This window comes from Chroicocephalus ridibundus, unplaced genomic scaffold, assembly GCF_963924245.1.
Source record: "Chroicocephalus ridibundus unplaced genomic scaffold, bChrRid1.1 SCAFFOLD_26, whole genome shotgun sequence".
In the NCBI taxonomy this organism is placed as follows: domain Eukaryota; kingdom Metazoa; phylum Chordata; class Aves; order Charadriiformes; family Laridae; genus Chroicocephalus; species Chroicocephalus ridibundus.
In genome coordinates, this window is record NW_026961775.1 from 2,786,952 (window position 1) to 2,807,540 (window position 20,589).

Consider the following 20,589-nt stretch of genomic DNA (forward strand, 5'->3'; position numbering starts at 1 on the left):
ACTGTGACATGGCCATCACAGCACCGAGGCTATAAAACAAACTCACAGCATTTAACTTATGTGTTTGATTTCTCCCCAGATCCCGGTAATCGCGCTGCAAATATTGAGCAATACTTTTACATATTGCCTGGCTGCAGGTTAAATTTGCCTGTTTGTACCCTGTTTATCTACCTATTTATCAATAACATGATGGCGAGCAAGCTCTCAATAAACATTACTGTTCTTCCTTCATCATTAAAAAGCTGTAGTTCAGCAGCTTGACTTGTCTGTTGCCTAGAAAAGAGCAAAAGTCCCCAAGCCCTCAAACAGTGTAAAATCAAGTCTCTGCAGCTTCCAGGCCGTTGGGCAGGAGAGTGCTACGGAGCTGCCTGGCTGAAGCCCCTGCAGCTCCTCGCAGTGCCGATGTCGTCCCTCTGTGGAAGATGCTGAGAGTGCTCTACAAAGGGAGAAACCTTCTAACAGTTTGGTTACAAGTATATCATTGCGGGCACATTAGCAAGGGATCAGTCCCCCATCACATAATCATTATAGACAAGTAACGAAGTAATCTCGGGAATGCTCACGGCTGGACCAGATCCTGCCAACTGTGAAACTGTTAAGGGATGTCAGGAGTGGCCGCCTCCTGCCTGGCCACTGTAGCCTGGTCGTCCCAGTGCCAAGGGACCCAGGGTCTCTGCCCAGGATGAGGGACAGGGCTGCTGCTTTCCCCTTTGCTGCTTCAACCAGCAGCGAAGCTGAGCACGTCTCCCAGAGACACACACGGACACAGGACACAGAGAGGACACAGACATGGCTGGTCACACAGCCTGACACAGACAAGACACTGCCGCCAGCAGCACCCGCACACAGGACCCCCATCACACACCAGCACCTGCAGCCATGTCCCCTCCTCCTCCGGGGCCAACACCGGCAGACGGTCACTCCTGCAGGCACACGGGCACGCTCGGGACCCTGAGCACCAGCACGGCGCCTCTGCCACCCAGGACCCCTGCCCGGACCCCAGCCCTCTAACCCACCCCATGGGTCCCTGACCTACCCCATGGGTCCAGCTCGGTGCTGCTGCTCCACACAGGCAGCATTCGCACCCCCGTCCCACGGGCACCCAACACCCACGGGTCCCCCCAGCTACCAGCACCGACTCCTGCCCACCTGAGACCCCAGCCCGGACCCGAGGCCCCCCTGCTCCTGAAGTTTGCTAGTGAATACACACACACACCCCCAGCACATGTGGTTGGGGGGATACAGACCATTGGAACTGATTTCCCCAAACCACTTCCCTTTTTGCACTTTTTTACTGCTTCCTTGACAGAAGAGTTTTTTCTTCCTTCTTTTTCTTTATTTTCTTTTTTGTTGGTCTGAGCTTATCCAGGGTTGGCCAGATGGCTGCATACGTCTCTCAAGAAATATTTATGTGCCAGGCAAGTGACAATTGCCCTGCTAGGTCTGTGGGTTCGGGGTATTTGCCTTAACCCTTCACCCTCTGGTGTTTTGAGACCCGCCCCACACTGATGACGCAGTTGAGGGCGTGCACAAGTGCTGCGGATCAGAGGTTGCAGTGGATGAAGGTGGCTGTCCATGTGCTGGAAGGGAGACATGGTAGCTCACCTGAGGCAGAAGGAAGAAGAAGGTGAGGAAGCAGGAGGTTACTGACAGCTTTTCTTTCTTTTTCTCTGCCTGCTCCCTGGAAAAAGCATGAAGCTCACTCCTCCTCAAAAGGCTGAGAGCAGATTTCAAGTCCTAGGGCAAGGGGAGAAGGAGAGGCGGCCAGTGCTCTCCTTGCTGGGGGGAAAGCTGCAGGGCCCCCCTCCTGCCAATGCCACCCTTGCCCATTTTGGGGACTGCTGCCACGATTGCTCTGGGGCTCTATGTGCCCTCTTGATGAGGTGGGGTGGGTTGTGGCCCACAGCTCAGGTAATTTGTTCTGCTCTGGGACGGAAGAATGTCCCCCTGTGGGACCTGGGGCTCCCCGGGAGGAGAGGGGGCTCCTTCCCAATGTCAAGGCAGGTTGATTTGCAGAGGACAGGGAACGTTCACAGTGCTCGTGTGGCACTACCAGTAGCAGAACTCTGCCTTATCTGCTAGGATTTTGGGCAGGCTCATGAGGGATCCGCTGCCACTGAGTGTTGTCTCTGGGACTCTGCCACACCGCTATGGTAATACTCATGTTCATTTTGCAGTTTCAGCTCCCAGTCCCGGAACATCAGCTGACGGTATGTGACATTTCAGCAGAAGCTACTATGCTACACGCAGCTATCTCAGCCAGGAGATAACGGTGCAGAGCCATCTGTGCACGTAGGGAATACAAGGGACACATCAGATCCTCCTTTTCTGTCAGAGTTTGAAGAAGAGAGGTGATTCAGTGGGTGTTCTCTAAGCAACCGACAGTATCACCCGCTTATTGCAGTGGAGGTTGGCTGGAGCTCTGCTCTCCGAGTCTGATTTGGGCCAGGGGACACACCATTAACCATGTGTCTTCCATTTGAGAAACGAAGGTGTAAGTCCTCTCCTGCTTTGGTAGAGAAGCCAGGGTGCTTTACGGAAAGAGGAGCATGCTTAGCAACTGTTTTCCAAGTAAATACTCACCAGTCTTTCCCACGAATGTGTTCTTCCTCCATTGGGTTCCTTCTGCCCTACTTTGTTAAACTTAATGGAGCCGTGTGAGGAGGAGCTGGTTCCCCCCACCTTCCCTAAATAAGAGGTAGATAGAATTGCTCAGGTGGTTACTCAGTGCAAGCCATTGTAAAGGTCTTTGGAAATCTAAAACCGTCGTGTAGAACAAGTGCTGCATACTGGGAATGTGTTGTGGGAATAATTTTGAGAGGCTAATGCGAAGTTTGCCTTTATTAGAAGGTGGTGCTCATGTTTCTCATTGGTGTAGATTACAGGCAGAAGTACAGAGACCATGCAGCAAGAGAGTTCTGTACTTCTAGAGAGGTGAACACTCGCCAGGCTGGGAACATGTCTCTAAGCAGCAGATATGCCAAGCTGATGAAGGTTGCAAAGACTCAGAACAGAACTGAACAAGAACACAAGGTCCTGTGTTCTTGACATGAGACATGAGGAGGCCAGTAGGGAAGGTGCTGACCCTACCATCACTGTGGAAACTCTTTTTCAGCCTGATAAAAGAGGGCAAATACCACAGATCTTTGTGCTAGTGGGAGCTGCAGGGATTGGAAAGACGGTGACATCAAGAAAGATCATGTTAGACTGGGCAAACAGAGCCCTTTATGCGCAGTTTGACTATGCTTTCTACATAAGCTGTAGAGATCAACCTTTCCTAGCAGGAGGACATGCTGAGTCTGGGTGACTTGATGTCAGATTGCTGTCCTGATTGACAGGCACCACTTAGAGACATCCTGGCTAATCCCCAGAAGCTTCTGTTCATCGTTGATGGCTTTGATGAAATGAGGTTTTCCTTGGAACAACCAAAATGTAATTCATGCTCAAGTGCTGAGGAAAAGAAGCCCATGGAAATTATTCTGAGCAGCGTATTGGAGAAGACTCTCCTTTCAGAGTCCTCCTTACTCATCACCACAAGACCAACAGCTCTTCAAAGCCTGGAGCAGTGTTTAAAGACAGAGTGTTTTGCAGAGATACTGGGGTTTTAGGAAGCTGAGAGGGAGGAATATTTCCACAAGTTCTTCATGGATGAAGACAAAGCAAAGAAAGCCATTAGCTTTGTCAAAAGAAATGACATTCTTTTTACCATGTGCCTTGTACCCGTTGCGTGTTGGACCATCTGTGCTGTTCTTGAACAAGAACTTGATGAAGGGAAAGATCTTTCACAGGCTCCTACAACAATCACAGAGCTGTAGGTGTCCTACCTTTCCAGATTACTCAAGTGTGGGAAAGAAGATCTGAAGCAGGATCTGAAGAAGTTCCTGGGCAGACTTTGCTGCCTGGCTGCTGATTGAATCTGGAAGCAGGAGAGGCTCTTTGAGGAAAAGGAGATTGAGGAACATGTCTTAAATCACCCAGTTCTCTCCTCCCTTTTTATGAATGAGAGTGTTCTGAGAAAAGATTGGGAGTGCGTGACTGTCTACAGCTTCATTCATCTGAGTTTTCAAGAGTTTTTTGCAGTGTTGTTCTATGCACTGGGGGATGATGGGGATGCAAGGGGACACTCAAGGACTCCTGAGAAGACAATAAAGGTAGTGCTTGAAAATGAGAGTGAATGTAAAACACGTTTGATAGTGGTGTGATTCCTGTTTGGCCTGTTCAACAAGGAACTAAAGAAGAAGCTGAAGGAAATAACTGGATGTGAAACTTCACCTCAAATTGAGGAAGATTTGCTGAGGTGGATTCAGATAAGCCAAGGAGTAGCTTCAGGTTCTGATAGAGTGATTTATGACTTGATTATATTTCACTGTTTGTTCGAGAGTCAAGACGAAACATTTGTGAGCCGTGCATTGGAGCCTTTCACGGGGATTGCTCTGAGAGACATCAGCCTGACCCTGATCAAAGGGTTTTCTCCTTCTGTGTCAAACACTGGAAGGGACTGGACTCCCTTCATCTTGAATGGTACTTCCTTACATGGGAAGACCATGAAAATGAGGTTATTCCAGGACCCCCAGAGAGACCTTGTTTGTAAGTATTGTATTGTTTGACCACCACAGTGACAAAGTTCCTTGAGCCACTAAGTTGGTCTTCTCTCCCTTTTTAATAACTAAAAATGCTAGAAAAATGGTAGTTTGCTTTCCCGTCAAACTAATGCTATTATAGCGAAGGGACTCTTCTCACGTTCCTATTAACAAAACTCTTCCCCTGACCCCTTCCTCATTTTATTCCGGATTGACTAAGGCTGTTGTGGAGACCATGCTGATGGAGTTGAGACCTGCTTATGTGAGCAGCTCCATAAAGGACCTGCGGAGCTGTGTAGCCATCCACTGTCTCTACAAAGCCTCTTCTAGGTCCAGGAAAGGACCAAGCCAGAGTGGTTTTTCCTCTGCAGGAAATACAGGTGCTTATCTCCACCACATTGCCCTAGTAGAGGGAGGCACTGCAAAGATATTTTTAAAAGCCTTTTCATTTGCACTTCCTGAAAATGCAAACCTGTTTTTTTTTTTCACTACCCCTTTCCCTGTAGCCCTTGGTCTGAAAGGCTGGAAGGTTTGACTTGGATTCAGAGAGGGACCTAGCAGAGAAGCAGAGCAAAAAGCTTGGACCACCCTGTTTGAGTCTGGAAGGGGTTAAGCTGCAGGCTTCTCCCTTGATGCACTTGACTCTGTTGGCGTCGTGCAGGCTGGCAGTCTGTGGTGGAGATCTGCTCACAAGAGTGCTATGCTTGATTGGGAAAAGGGCTCTCGTACCCAGCTAGGAGAGATCTGTTCACCTCTCAGCAGTATGGCAAGGCAAGTGCCCACGAGTCCTGAGTGAGCTGGAAGAGATGCTCAGCACAGCAGAAAACGAGCCCAGACTCCTGAGACGGGGCAAGAGATGTCTCATGTTGCAGAAGGCTTTTCAGGAGTTTGGTACTGGAAAAACCATAACCCCTGTAAAAGCATGTTTTTTGCCTCTATCCCCTCTCCTCTGTGGGGTGCAACCTCCTCATTGTGGTGAGGCTTTCTTGTGGCATTGGGCACTATCAAAGCACAGTCTTCTTTCACGGCACTGTAGGTGCACTTCCAAGGTCAGCAGTGGGACTGGCGAGGAGTTTGAGGAGGTGTGGTAGTATTGGGCACTACCCTGCACCTGTTTCCCCATCAGTGTCAGGAAGAGAGATCCCAGAGTTCCCTCCCCAACACCGAGGAAGTGTGGTGAAGAATGCCTCAACAGCACAAGCAAGTCAGATGCAAGCGCAGTGCGAGAAAACAGGTCTGTTGTCCTGCTCCACGTTGCAGTGATCGTGTGTGGGGCTGGTGAATGGGTACGCCCAAACAGCATGCCCACCTGGATTCTGGGCCAGCTGGGGCTCTGAGTGTCCACAGACCTGGTCAGATACAGCCCCTCATGGGCTGTATCCCATAGCCAGCCTTCCTGAGGTAGCTTCTTGCCCTTGTACTGGGGCTATTGCTCATGGCACCAGCTGTCAATACCAGGCTGGACTCGACCCCTGTGGTTTTTCCCTGTGAGAGGTGTGTCTGTTCCAGCAGCTCTGATAACCCCCGTCCCCTCTTTGGTGCGTCTCCCTGCAGCCTGTGGCAGTGCCAGCTCACCAGCCTCGCGTGCAGGGACCTGGATGCAGCACTGAGCACCAGCTGGAGCCTGAAGAAGCTGGACGTGCAAGACAGGCAGATGGGAGACACTGGGCTGCGGCTGCTGTGCGAGGGGCTGAAGCATCCCTCCTGCTGCCTGGAGACACTGTGGTGGGAGACCCGGAGCTCCTCAGGGTATTTCCCTGGGCAGCACTCTGTGGGGCTGGGGCTGGGCAGCTGCTTCTGCCAGCTGGGATGTGGAGATGGAAGCGGTGTCTCCCAAATGGTGCTCATCAGAGAGGTGCGCTGAGAGAGGATATAACACCTAAGAGGGAAGGCAGCTCTTCCGCGATGATGGGGTGGGTGAAAGTGCTGCTGAGCTTGAGGTCCCCACTGTTGTACTGGGACATGGGACATGGCTGAAGCTAGGGTGGTCGCATGGAGCTAATGTGGGAGGAAATGGATCCCAAAACACAGGCAGGTGGGCTGGACAACTAAAATGGTCTTGCTTGCCCTCTCTTCCATGCAGGAAAAGAACAGCTGGGCAGAAGAAGGATGTCCTGGAGAGGCCAGTGGAGGTCTTTACATCAGCCTTTGCATGGCGGGATTTTGCAACCCTGCCATGAATGAGCAAGCCCAGCAGTAAGGGTTGGGTTGGCAAAGGGGGAGTTAGTGTTGTCACGTTTTCGGTTGAAGGAGTGCATCCTTACGTGTATGTCCTGAAGGCAGGCAGGGTCTGAAGGATTGTAGGAATAGGCCTGTTTTCCAGACTCTCCACAGCTCCAGCCATTTGCAGAAGGGCAGTTAACCAGCAGGGTCTTGTCCAGATCCAGAATCATAAAGTACTTTAGGTAGGAGGGTCCTCCAGAGGTCATGTAGGACTTCTTCACATTCAAAGCTGGGCTGCCATAATGAGTTGTTCAGGGTCCTGTCCACTGGGTTAGGAACGTTTCCAAGGATGAGGATCCCACAGTCCCTCCGGGGTCTTGTTCCATTGTTTGACCACACTTATGGTGGAGGGACGGGGGGCAGAGAGATCTGAAGTCTAATGAGTTTCCTGTGTTGCGACTCGTGGCTGTTGCCTCTTATCCTTCCATTAGGCAGCACTGAGAAGAGCCCTTTGTTCCCTTCTGGAAAGAAATGGGTTCAGAGGAGGCCAAGGGCTGGGCTTGGAGCAGGCGGTGGCTCCAGCGCCGAGCCCTTGGCCAAGCACTGGATCCCATGAGTGTGGGCGGGGTTTCTGGCCGTGGTGTGTGGGCATAGGCCCTTTGAGAGGCACGTGGGTGGTTACATCTCTCCGGGTGGCTGTGATGGTCTTGTGGCTCCTTTTCCTGCATCTCCCTTGCAGCCTGCGACATTGCCAGCTGACCAGCGCCGGCTGCGGGGACCTGGCTGCCATGCTCAGCACCAGCCCACGTCTGCGGGAGCTGCACCTGGGTGATAATTATTTTGGAGATGCTGGGGTGCGGCTGCCGTGAGAGGGGCTGAAGCAACCCACCTGCCGGCTGGAGATCATGGGGTGAGGGACCCAGGGCCCCCTGGGGCATTTCCCGGGCATTTCCCTTGATGGGGTCTGGGATGGCACTGGAGCTGGGACGCAGGGATGGGGAGAGGCTGCCATGGAGGTGAGCCTGCAGCGCTGGCTCCCTGCTCATCCCATGCTCCCCACCTGCCTGCACAGGGAACGAGAGGAGTGTGTGAAAGTGGTGCCCTTCCAGGTGCCTGTTTCCCCAGACCTGGTGTCTGCTGAGCCCGGGGTGTTCAGTCCCACGTGAGCAGGCACCAGAGGAGGGCAGAGGACACATCCTTGTGAGAAGTCCCTCTTCTGCCATGGGCAAGTCATCCTGGGCTGGGCCACAAGGCTCCCTCCCCGTCCTTGCCTTTACTCCCATCTCTACATTGGCTGCTGTGTTGAGCGTTGGGGCTCTTGTGCAGGCCCTGTGCCATCTCTGCCACCTCTGCCTGGGTGTTTGAGCCATTTTGGGCATCTCCTGTGGCTCTAGAGTGCTCTGCCGAGCCATGGGAATGAGCGGCACAATTACTGCTTCCCTGGTGGGATCTTAGTGGGTGCCCACTGAGAGGACTTTGTGAACAAAACAAAGTGCCCAGAAATTCTAAATTTGTTTTGTCTGTAGCCTTGGGGAGAGCCCAGTGACTGGGGAAGCTCAGGGTCGCGGACTAGTGGGACTGAACTGGGAAGGCTGGTAGGTGGGTGGGTATGGCTTGTCTCCTGGTGGCTGTGACAGTCCCACAGCTCCTGTGTCCCTCCCCTGCAGACTGCAGTGGTGCCAGATCACCAGCTTGGCTGCCGTGCTCAGCGCCAGCCTGAGTCTGTGGGAGACACTGGGGGGCAGTTGCTGTGCGAGGGGCTGAAGCATCCCTCCTGCTGGCTGGAGAGGCTGTAGTGAGGGACTCAGGGCTCCCTAGGGATTTTCACATGCTGTTAACACTCCCTCTCCCATCAGTCCTTTTTCCTCACAGCCTTCTTGGCCCTGGGGCTGCCATCACAAATTTCAGGGCTCAAGTACAGGCCTTGTATCATGATGGGCCCAAAGTAGTGGGAAGGATGGTTGGGGATAAGAACCAGCAGGAATTATTGAGAAGATGGGTCTGATGAAAGGTTGCATCCAAATTTGCAAGAAGAGAAGAGCTGGGACATTGGATACATGGGGAGTGTCGTGGTTTAGCCTCAGATGGCAACAAAGAACCACGTGCCGCTCGCACGTGCCTTCCTAATACAGGAATGTATTAGTTTGGGGAGGAATAATGAGGAGAAATAACTGGACTCCAGACGATCCAATGTGAATCAACAGAAGCCGTTTATTAAGCACAGATCATCATCTTTTATACCCTGTGTTGTAGCTGTACATGCTACTTGCTTATTTCTGATTAGCTAGTTACACCGTCCACGCGCTGTCCATGAAGTTCATTCACAGATCAGATTGGTTACAAGAATTCACATAGTAAATTGCTTAGTCATTAGCACAAGATGTTTTCTACCTTCTCAGTTCTCATTTTTCCCATATACTAATTCCATCTTCTACCACCTGTTTTGCTCTTAATCTAATCTCTCATAGTAGGGAGGCTGGCTCACATGACCATTTTCTCTCAGACACATTCCTACAGAATAACCCCATGCATCATGTTAGGGGCTGACCTGCTGGAGAGCAGCTCTGTGGAAAGAGACCTGGGACTCCCGGTGGACAACAGGATGACCATGAGCCAGCAATGGGACCTTGTGGCCAAAAAGACCAATGGCATCCTGGGGTGCATCAAGAAGAGTGTGGCCAGCAGGTGGAGGGAGGTCATCCTCCCTCTCTACTCTGCCCTGGTGAGGCCGCACCTGGAGTGCTGTGTCCAGTTCTGGGCTCCCCGGTTCAAGAAGGACAGGGAACTGCTGGAGAGGGGACAGCAAAGGGCTACCAAGATGCTGAAGGGACTGGAACATCTCTATTATGAAGAAAGGCTGAGGAACTTCTGTCTTTTCAGTCTGGAAAAAAGATGGCTGAGAGGGGATCTTATCAACACTTACAAATACTTAAAGGATGGGTGTTAGGAGGATGGGGCCAGGCTCTTTTCAGTGGTGCCCAGCAACAGGACAGGAGGTAACAGGCACAAACTTGAGCATAGGAAGTTCCATCTCAACATGAGGAGGAACTTCTTTCCTGTGAGGGTGGCAGAGCCCTGGCACAGGCTGCCCAGAGAGGTGGTGGAGTGTCCGTCTCTGAAGACATTCCAAACCCGCCTGGACGCATTCCTGTGCAGCCTGCTCTGGGTGACCCTGCTCTGGCAGGGGGTTTGGACTAGATGATCTCCAGAGGTCCCTTCCACGCCCTATCATTCTGTGATTTTGTGAACAAAACTGCTGATGTAGAGGGCCTGATGTTCACTCTTGGGATGTTTTGGGTTGCTTTCCTTTCGGCTTACCTTTGGGCTTGTGCTATGGACTGGAAGCCTACAGACAGCCGGAGCGCATTAGTTGTGCTCCCAGAGTAGAACTTCTGGGGCCAGCTCATCACAGAGGCACCCAGTTCCCACCCTCTGAGGCTGCTCCACAGGGTGAAACGAAGCACAACAACTGGGCCAATCCACAGGTGTATCTCAAAAACATGCCACTGACAGGAGTGAAAAGACTCATGGAAATGCTCAAAGAGAAAGTGCCCCTGCCATTTCCTTCCACTACTACCACAGTCCTCTGTCGGCTGATCTGTGTGACTCCTGGCTACCTGGGCATGGCTACAGTTATCGATCTCCAAACACATGCCTCAGTGTTTCCAGGCAGTTCCTCTTGCTGGGCTGTGCGCTCTCAGCCATGCTTCTCTGTCACAGTCACTGCTGGTGGGGACACTCTCTTGGGATACCTTTGCCCAAGGAAGCTTTAAAACCCAACCCAGAAGAAAAGGTTCTCTGAACGAGGTGCCCACCTGCCCGTCTCTGTTCCCCATAGGCTCTGCTGTGGGCAGCACAGACCCCATCGGTGCAGTTGTACCTGCGAGCCAAGGCCTGGGCTGTCAGCCACTCCTCTACTTTTGTGTCACCTCCAAACTTGCTGAGGGTGCACTTGGTCCTTGTGTCTAATGAAGATGTTGAACAGTATCAGCCCCAGTGTTGATCGCTGGGGTATCCCACTGGTGACTGGCCTCCAGGTGGACCCAGTGCCACAAACCTTGAGTCAAGCCGTTCCGCCGGTTTAAAATGTTTTAAATCCATCTCATGTCTGCTTTCCTAGCCTTTCCTAGCCACTAGTGTGTCTAAGTGGGTGTTGCAGAAGACAGTGTCAAAATCCCTTCTGAAGTTCAGATAAATGACATCCAGTACTCTCTCCTCATCCACCAAGCCACTCATTTTAGCAAAGACAGCTGTCAGGTTGGTCAGACGTGGTTTGCCCTTTGCAAATCCATGCAGTCCTTCCAGTCACCTTCCCGTCCTTCCTGTGATCAGAATTGGTTCCCGGGATTATTTGCTCCATCACCTTTCCTGGGATGGAGGTGACTGACCAGCCTAGAGTATTGTCCCAAAGTGGGGTCATTTACCTGGTGTGCGACGCCAATATACGCACAGAGTAGCGGTATGAGCTATTTATTTAATGTCTGCAGAGATGAGTGCTGGGTGGTGATCCACAAAGCTAGCACACTGGCCTACAAACCCCTCCGAATATTTATATGGTCCAAAACACAGAAATACATGCCCTTAATTATAATAATTGGTTAGTACCTTATCATAACAATTTCTATTGGTTAGTACAGTCTCTCGCTTTCATTTGGAGTAACAAGGTCCTTTCATTGCTATGTGCATGCTCCAGCACCTTGGGGTCCAATCCAGTCTCCACTTGAGTTGGTGGTCGCGATCTCCCACTGCCACATTTACCTCTCCCCCCAGTTACTGCAAATTTTTGTTGACTTTATGCCTTATCCAGCAGCTGTCTGCTTTTCAGACGGTTTCGGCATCCCCTGTGATGGGATGTTCCTTATTATCAGCCTTCTGTTCTTCTTCAAAGGTATATACATTAGGAAGGCATTTATTGTTGATACCAAGCGTCTGGTTTCACAGGGCCTTTTTACAGCTCTTTATTCTTACTTACTTAATGAGAGATTCTACCTTCTAAAATATATTTTACCTTTTTAAAAGTACATTCTACCTTCTTAAAGTACATCAGTGGTTCCCTGGATCCTCTTTCTTGTCTCTCTTGAAGACAGGGGCAATATTTGCATTCTCCAGACCTCAGGAACCTGCCCTGACCATCATGACCTTCCAGACATTATCAAGAGTGACCTCGCAGTGACACCAGTCAGCTCCCATGGCCCTCGTGGCTGCATCCCACCAGGTCCACGGACTTACCTGTGTCCCATTTGTTTAAACACCAAGGATAAGCCTGCCTTACCGTGGACTCTCCCATTGCTCTCAGGGACCTGGAATTGCTGAAGGCCAGTCTTACCAGTGAAGACTGAGGTGAAGAAGGCATTCAGTACTTTGGCCTTCTGCATGTCCTTTGTGACCAGGCCCCTGCTCCCGTTCAGCAGCAGGCCCACATCTTCTGTATTATTCATTCTGCTGGGGATGTACCTAGAGAAGCCTTTCTTGTCGCCCTTCACATCCCTCACCACATTCAACTCCAGTTGGGCTTTGGCTTTCCTAACCTGATCCCTGCCCTCGGACAGCATCTCTGTATTCTTCCCAAGACACCTTCCTGTGCTTCTACCTCCTGTATGCTTCCTTTTCGTGTTTGATGGATGGTCTGGTTGTTGAGCCTGGAGGAGGTGATCCTTGATTGTCAACTAGCTCTCCTTGACCCTTCTTCCCTGGAGGACAGTCTCTCATCAGATTCTTCCATGCAGGTCTTTGAAGAGGCCAGGGTCGGCTCCCCTGAAGTCCAGGGCTGTGATCTGCTGCTCTCTCATGTAAAGGGCAAGTCCCCCACCCTTCTTTCCCAGCATGTCCATCCAAAAAAAGCCTGTATCCACTCGTTTTGAGCTACCCCAGTATGACTCTGTGACCCCGATGAGCTACTAAAGCCCTGAGACTGCACGCAGACCTCCAGTTCCTCTTGTTTCTTCCCTGTCCTGCGTGGATCTGTGTAACAGCACTTCACAGAGGTGCCCAGCTGGGCCGACTTCCCAGGAAGGGGGGGGAGCTCTCCTCATGGCTGTGTCCAATGGGCACTTCCTCTTGTATGTGGATATTCTTGGGCTGCGCTGGGAGCAGGGGTTGTCTCCAGCGCTGGTCCCTCACTGGCCAAGGGACGTGCATTTTGGGGTTATAGGTGGGATTTGTGGCCATTCCTTTTGGGCAACGGCCTAGTGAGGTGTGTGCACGTCTGTCATCCCACCTGTGACGAGACCCGTTGTATTCCCCCGGGGAATACAACCCCGGGGGGGGCTGACGGCACCCCTGGCTCCTCTTTGGGGCATCTCTCCGCAGGCTGCGGTGCTGCCAGATCACTGGCACCGGCTGCAGGAACCTGGCCGAGGCGCTGGGCACCAACCGGAGCCTGTGGGAGCTGGACATCGGTTTCGATGAGCTGGGAGATGCTGGGGCGCTGCTGCTGTGAGAGGGGCTGAAGGATTCCACCTGGCAGCAGCAGAGCGTGGGGTGAGGGACCTGGGGCTTCCCAGGGCATTTCCCTGGCTGCCCCACAGGCAGCGCTCGATGGGGCTGGGGCTGGGCCGCAGGGATGGGGAGAGGCTGCCATGGAGATGAGCCTGCAGCAATGGCTCCCTGCTCATCCCATGCTCCCCGCCTGCCTGCCCCGGGGACAAGAGGAGTGTGTGAAAGTCTTCCTCCAGGCATCTTCTTCCCTTGCCCTGGGTCCTACACCCTTGGGGTGGCTTCCAGGTGTACCTTGTGTGGAGGAGTGGATGGATTTTCACTTAATGCCCACTGGTAGCTCTAATTTTGCTATTGCTTTGGTCCAGCCGCATCCAGTCAGTTCCTGGCCATGTTAGCCTCCTACCTGGAGAGTCATATCCCATTTCTAGAATTGCCATTCAGATATTTACCTCTTTCTTAAGGTTGTTGAGAGGTTGAACTATATTGCTGTTTCATGGTGTAAGATCTGAGGTTGGATTTAGATGGTTGTCCTATCCCCAGCCAGCACGGAGCAAAGACTCCACGTCTCCAGCACTGGGAGATCTTTGCATTGCGAGCATGGGGAGGTTGTGTCTCTTCTCAGTCAAAGAAGGGTTCTGCTATGAAGGTCCTTATTCTGAAGGAAGGCCAGGGTCTGTTCAGAACAGGCTCATTCGTGGGGCTGCTGACGGAGTTTTTCCAAGACCACAAGGTCTTGTGCTGTGCTGTTTTGGCTGGAGGATCAATTAAGAGGGGCACCCTGCTGCACGAAAGGCGTGCTGATTGTGGTTTGCACGCTTTGAACAAAGAGGAATTGCCTTGGTGAAGGGTCTTCAGGGGAACAGAAATCCTCAGACCAGCTCAGCCTTTTAAGCTCCCCGCACCCCTCCCCATGACAGCTCCTGGGCAGGGGGAGCAGCAGTTGGGGAATGGGGATGACAGCAAGAGGGGGCTCTGGAAGGCACTTGGAGCAGGATGGGGTGAAGCAGAGGTCTTGCTGGTCCCTGCAGTGCACTGGGGTGTCAGGCAGTGGTCACTATTGGGCAGATTTAACAGTTGTTCTTCTCTGCTTCCCTCCAAAGGTTGATCAGATCTGGATTAAATGAAAGAACACAGCAGAATCTGGCTCCCTGAAAGAGGAAAAGCCCAGGTGGAATAAATGTCGCACTTCTTGAGCAGGCTGGTCCGCAGGCAAGGTCTCTGGCCTCATGATGCTCTCACAGAGACGGGCTAAAAGTTAAAAGTGATTTGGGAATGAGGGGATGTTCCCTGCATTTATGGATATTTCCTTTAAAGCCAAAAGGGGGTAACCAATGTGTATGGTTGGGATGTCGCTGCAGTCTTGGCTGGCCGTCATAAGGAGGGTGGGAGATGCTGGCCTCTGCTCAGGCATAACAGCAGCTTTTTGGGTCCTGCCTGGATCTCCGTTAGGTTGGGAGGGGAGCAGAGGGCAGAGGGAGTGAGGGTAGGGATGTAGAGAACAGCACTGAGGGATTGAGTAGGCCCTCCTTGAAGTCTCTGAGAGCTTTGCATGTGAGGATGGATGTTTAGCCTGTTCCCAGGAATTTTTGATTTTGATCGTTCTGATTTGACAGCTTCCAAGGAGGTTGCTACTCTCTCTTTTGTTTATGTATGCTTTTATCCAGGAGAATTTTTTCTGATTTTTGCATAAAGGGCCTGACTCGGGGATCTCCTCAGGTTGTGCCATTTTCCTCCCTTCCTGTAGTTGGTGGCAGTCTCTGGGCTCTCCTAGTTCCAGACAATCCCTAGGGATAGCACCCAGGAAATCTTTCCAGGGTCTGGTTTTCAGTCCACGACAAACAACATCGCAGTGGCAAAGTAGGAACTCCCTGAGCCGCAGAGACGTCCTCTTCTTTTCTCCAGTAAATCCCTGTAAATACGTGTCCAGGTACTTCCTCCTCCTGCCTTGCTGTTCTTCTGTGTGTGTAGTGACAGGATTAAGGATCGCTTGTGTCGCACGGGGACTTTGGCGTGAACAAGCAGCAGTTTGTACCTGTAACCATGTAGAGAAGCCAGGTGTGCCCGAAGGAGCCAGGGGGAGGATTCACAGAAGCACCAAATCACAGAACAGCTGCGCTGGGAAGGAACCAAACCCCTCGCGTCAGCTCGGGCAGGCTGCCTAGGTCACGTCCCATCAGGTTTTGAATACCTCCAAGTGCTACCTGAAATGAAAGCCCTCGAAACCAAAAGTAGTTCAGAGAGGAGATATTGCTTTATTCGCTGTCGGGTGCTAGGGGGAAAAACCCACAAACCTAGCACCCCTTACCGGGGATATTCACCCATTATTTATACACAAAATATTCTCATTATTCCGCCTACCTAATACATAACTCCACCTAAGCTTACATATTCATTAGGATGACTGAATAGTCTTTTTGTACACACATACCAAATTTTGCTACGTCAGCAAAACACTTCTGCGCAAGCATGAGTGTCTCGGTGGTCGTTTGGGTAAGGAGACCCTTCCTCACGTTATCCTTTTAAGGCATTGAGTCATCTCAGGACAGTAAAAGTTTGCTGTAAGTTTGCCAACTTCTTGAAGATAATAAGGATGTTCTTTCAAGTAGCTGTAACTCTATCCTAATTGGTACAGGCGTACATACTTGATGTACAGAAGAACCTTGAGGTGATTAACTACTTCTTGTGATCACACCCTTGGTGATGAGCTACTTCTGGCTGTCTCCTCATTATCGCTATCTGTAACATCAGCTCAGTGAATAACTGGTTTTTTGTATACAGTAAGAAGGTCAGTAATTAGCTACTTTCTCACACAATAAGAAGGTTAGTAAGAAACGATCATTTTAGAAACAAAGCAGAGGCCTGTCTTTGGTAACACAAGGACTGAGAATCCACAACTCCTCTGGGCAGCTAGCGTAGCTCACAGGAAAGAAAGTATTTTCTTATGTTTGCAAAGTCCCGAAGTGCAAAGTCCAGCACCTGGGGAGGTGTGACCCCCTGCACCAGCACATCCTGGGGGCAGGCCATTCGGAAAGCAGCATTAGATGGCTCCTGCGAGGCTGCAGGCTGGGATGGGGGAAGAGGGGGCTGTGTCTCAGCTGGGGACTGCTCCTGGCACAGGGCTGCACCACAGAGCGCAGCCCCTCCAGGCTCTCTGCCACCGCGGGGGGGGTCAATGCAGAGGAGCACATCCCTCCTCCTGCACCGCCTCTGCCACCCCCGTGTGTGTCACATCTGTCCCCGACGGCAGCAGCGGGAGCAGGGAAGGGGACAGGCAAGTGCCCTCCCTTGCGTGAGGGCTCCGATGGCCGGGGGAGCTGTGGCGGGGACACGGGATGGGAAAGAGGGGCTCCAGGTGAGTACAACCCCCCCCAGCACACACAGCTGGGGAGATACAGACCCTCACCTCCCCCAGGCACAGGGGCTGTGACCCACGGTTCCGCTCCAGGGGCCGGCGCGGAGCCCCTCACTCATTCCACACCCGCCCAGTGTCTGGTTTTGGGGACACAGACCCGCCCTGCTGCAGTGGCTGGAGATTAAAGACTCCCATTTGCCCCCGCAGCTGCGCTGGGAGCCCACTGCTCCAGTACCTGCGCTGGGAGCCCACTGGCTCCGGTAGCTGACACCACAGCTCAGGGACACTCCACCCTTGGTCTGCCACCAGCAGCTGGCACCAAATTCCACTCACACACACAGGGGTGTCACCAGCAGCCGGCACTTGGTCCTTGCAGCACAGAATCACAGAATCATACAATGTGTTGGGTTGGAAGGGACCTCTAAAGGCCATCTAGTCCAACCCCCTGCAGTCAGCAGGGACATGTTCAACTAGATCAAGTTGCTCAGAGCCTCATCAAGCCTGGCCTTGGATGTCTCCAGGGATGGGGCATCTACCACCTCTCTGGGCAACCTGGGCCGGTGTCTCACCACCCTCATTGTAAAGAACTTCTTCCTAATGTCTAATCTAATCTAAACCCACCCTGCTCTAGTTTAAAACTGTATGTCTTTTAACAATTAACTCCTCTATGTTTCACGCAGGTGAAATACAAACTTAGATGGTTTCCTAAGTCCTTGTTCCTTAACGCAGTTAGTCCTGAAAAGCCCTACACCAAACTTCATCATATTTTGGAAAAGGTCAGGACCTTTCCTCCAGGGGACGAGGCAGAAGCTTTGTTCTGAGCCTTGCTCTGACCGTCCTTGTCTTCACAAAGCCAGACAAGCCAACATTACTACCAGACGCAACCAAATGGTATGTCCAACCCTTCTTTTTCTTCATAGTTCATGTTAGATCGTCATAGAAATGTAACCCCGTACCTTCTTATGACATTAAAAAAAAAAATTCCATGTGTTTACATGCAGTAGTCAAATTAAAAGCCTCCAAGGCTAGGAGGAGATATGGATTTGTAATTAAAAATAAAAGACTGACAATGTGAAATGAAGTAATGTTTGTGATACTCAGGAATCGAACAAGCTAAAAACATACCTGAAAATATTTTAATTATATTTTAAAATGTTCTTTCATGGCAGTAGCTTCAGTAAATTGCACTACATCAGTCCCTGCATACCATTCAAATTGCGTTCCATTTCTAGAATAATGGTTCACTAGCAAATGACAGAATACAGTTTGTTCCTAATAATTTAAAAAAAAAACAACAACAACAAACAAACTGTAAAACATTTATAACTACTACTAAAAAAATAACACTTCAGCCTAGATTAGAATTGCTAGCTTTAAGGAATGAAATATATTTTGTGGTGTAATATTTTTACTATGTTTTCTTGCTAATTTATACATCTCAGCAACAAGCGTGAGGTATCCTGGTGGTTGGTATAAAAGAGGATTCCAGTCTAACAATGCACGGGACTGCGGAGGTTGTCATTTACACTGCAGTAAAAGTAAATGGCAGAGTAATAAGGAATATTAGAGTTCTTACAAAAGAGTTCAAGAAATAAAAAGGAAAGAGAGAGGCTGTTATTTCCTTCTTCTGTAAGAAAGGCTACAAACACTAGATGTGCCTAACAGAAACGTCTAGTGTCATTTCTTCACTAAACAACTCGGGAAGTCAAGGTTCGAGCGGTTCAGGCTCTGGCAGATATCCCTTTCTTCCCAAATACTTAGCAGCGTTGGGGATTTTTTTAATGTACCCCTTGAGGTGAGTTGAACATATCTGGGCTTAAATATATATTAAAAAAAAATAAAATAATGAGCAACGCTTGGGGCAGAGTCCTACCACCACAAGCAGTTCTGTGAGGGGTCTGCAGAGAGGGGGCAGGAGCCGATTCCTTGTGGGCCCTGGGACCCTGCACCCACCCTGTGAGCATGGGGCCGGGGGTCCATCCCCAGCCCAGCGCTGCTGCCCGCAGGTGGTCCCTGGGCTGCCTCGTGCTCCACGGTGGCTGCAAGACCAGGCTGCTCCTTCCCTCACCACCAAGGGAAACCTCACCCGGGCATTCCTGCCTCCAGCCAGTTCAACCCCTGCCGCGGCTGGACCTTCTCGCCCTCTGTACCCCAAATTAAAGGAGCTTCTTTACTTGCCAAAGGGTTATGGATCCCAAGCTTGAAGACGCTTAGAAATAACAGTTCCAATCCCGGCTGTATCTAAATCCCTTCCAGCAACTAGTAAAGGTCCTTAGCCTATGGCATTCTTATAGGTGTCCCTGCAGTGCTGCCTCCAGCTCTGGGGCCACCAACAGCAGAAGGACATGGAGCTGTTGGAGCAGGACCAGAGGAGGCCACGGAGATTCTGGGAGGGCTGGAGCCCCTCTGCTGCGAGGACAGGCTGAGAGAGCTGGGGGGGTTCACCCTGGAGAAGGCTCCGGGGAGACCTTCCAGACCCTTCCAGTCCCTAAAGGGGCTCCAGGAAAGCTGGGGAGGGACTCTGGATCAGAGAGGGGCGCCATGGGACTTGGGGGAAGGGTTTTACACTGAAAGAGGGGAGACTGAGATGAGATCTCAGGCAGAAATTCATTCTGAGGGCGGTGAGCCCCTGGCCCAGGTTGCCTGGAGAAGCTGTGGCTGCCCCATCCCTGGAGGGGTTCAAGGCCAGGTTGGACGGGGCTTGGAGCAACCCAGTCGGGTGGGAGGTGTCCCTGCCCAGGGCAGGGGGTGGCACTGGGTGATCTTTAAGGTCCCTTCCAACCCAAACCATTCTGTGATTTTGTGATACTGACCCGCCTACCTGTCTCTAGAATTGCGTTGTGGGTGGAATCCTCGTTAGCGTACTCACAGTAAAAGCTGCACTGCTCATTAAAAAAAAACCAAAACTGTTAAAACCTTTATTGGTAAAATGGGATGAATATATTTCTCTACATCACAGGGCTGTTGTGATGTTAAATGAACTGAGGAATACTGAGATATGAGGTATGCAACTATACAAATAAGAGATAAATAATACATGAATAAAAAGTGGTCTGCTCAGGAGTACCACACCATAGTCAGAAGAACGACCTATGGAGAACCACCATGTAAGATGCCACACAGAACGCAGGCTTGAGAGATGATATTTAAAAGCCCCAAAGCCACACAATTCCGTGTCCTTGAGACTCCATTTAAAGCTAGAAGAACACACAAAAATCTTCATGAAATATTTTAATAACAAAGTTACAAATCCCCTTTTACTCAACTGCTCTCAAAGTACAGGGAGAAAAAAAATCCACTGGTAATGGAGTGAAAAATCAGTACTTACTACAGTCAGTAAATGCCCGGAGTCACGTCAGTACAAAGCCTGTACGAGATTACCATCAGCTTCTTTTTAATCTCCTGATAAGTGTGCCAAAAAATAACTCTTACATGGCCAGCTTCCTCCTAACGCCTTTCTGCTGCGGTAGGTACAAAATCAACAGTTACAGCCGTCGGCAACAAACCCAGCAACCCAGAACCCAACACACCCAGGCAACAACGCAACTAAAAATACTTGGCACACCTTACCTGGAACCGTCATGCAAAATTAAAACGCTGCCCCAAAACCCAGCTTTCAGAGAAAGGGGCTTCACGTCTCAGTAATTCGGTTAAAAATCTCGTACCAAAGGAGGTTGCTCATAGAGAAATCAAATTTCTCTCCAAAGCGTATTTTAATAAAGCTTGAAGTAACACCGCTTTAATCCACTTAATTTTAATAATACAAAAAAAAAAAAAAAAAGGGCTGATAATTTGCAAGATTGATGATTTTGGGTGCAGCCGGAGCCGGGAGCGTTTTACAGCCCCGTCTCCCCCCCCCCGCACACCTCCCGGCGGTGCCTCAGACCGCCATGAAACCTCACGTTTTAAAACAAAAAAAAATAAAAATAAAGATGTTACCAGCGTCAGCGGCTGCGGGCGGGGAAATGGAGGGCGCAAAGGCCCCTCGGGCCCGCGGGGTCCGGACCCGCCCGGGCCGGGGCGGGCAGGCCCGGCCCCCCTCGGCCCCGCCTCCGC

At 51.0% G+C, this 20,589-nt stretch overlaps 1 long non-coding RNA gene and 1 pseudogene across 1 annotated transcript; one reads left to right on the top strand and one right to left on the bottom strand.

Annotated features, from left to right (window-relative positions):
* Positions 1 to 1,593: 1,593 nt before the first annotated feature.
* Positions 1,594 to 13,182, top strand: LOC134509681 (NACHT, LRR and PYD domains-containing protein 3-like; annotated as a pseudogene).
* A 6,255-nt stretch (positions 13,183 to 19,437) lies between these two features.
* LOC134509649 (uncharacterized) lies at positions 19,438 to 20,583 on the bottom strand. Its single transcript, XR_010069368.1, has 2 exons — positions 19,862 to 20,583; positions 19,438 to 19,730 (listed from the first exon to the last, which is right to left on the bottom strand). It is a non-coding gene; the product is annotated as an uncharacterized LOC134509649 (long non-coding RNA).
* Between the last annotated feature and the right edge of the window lie 6 nt (positions 20,584 to 20,589).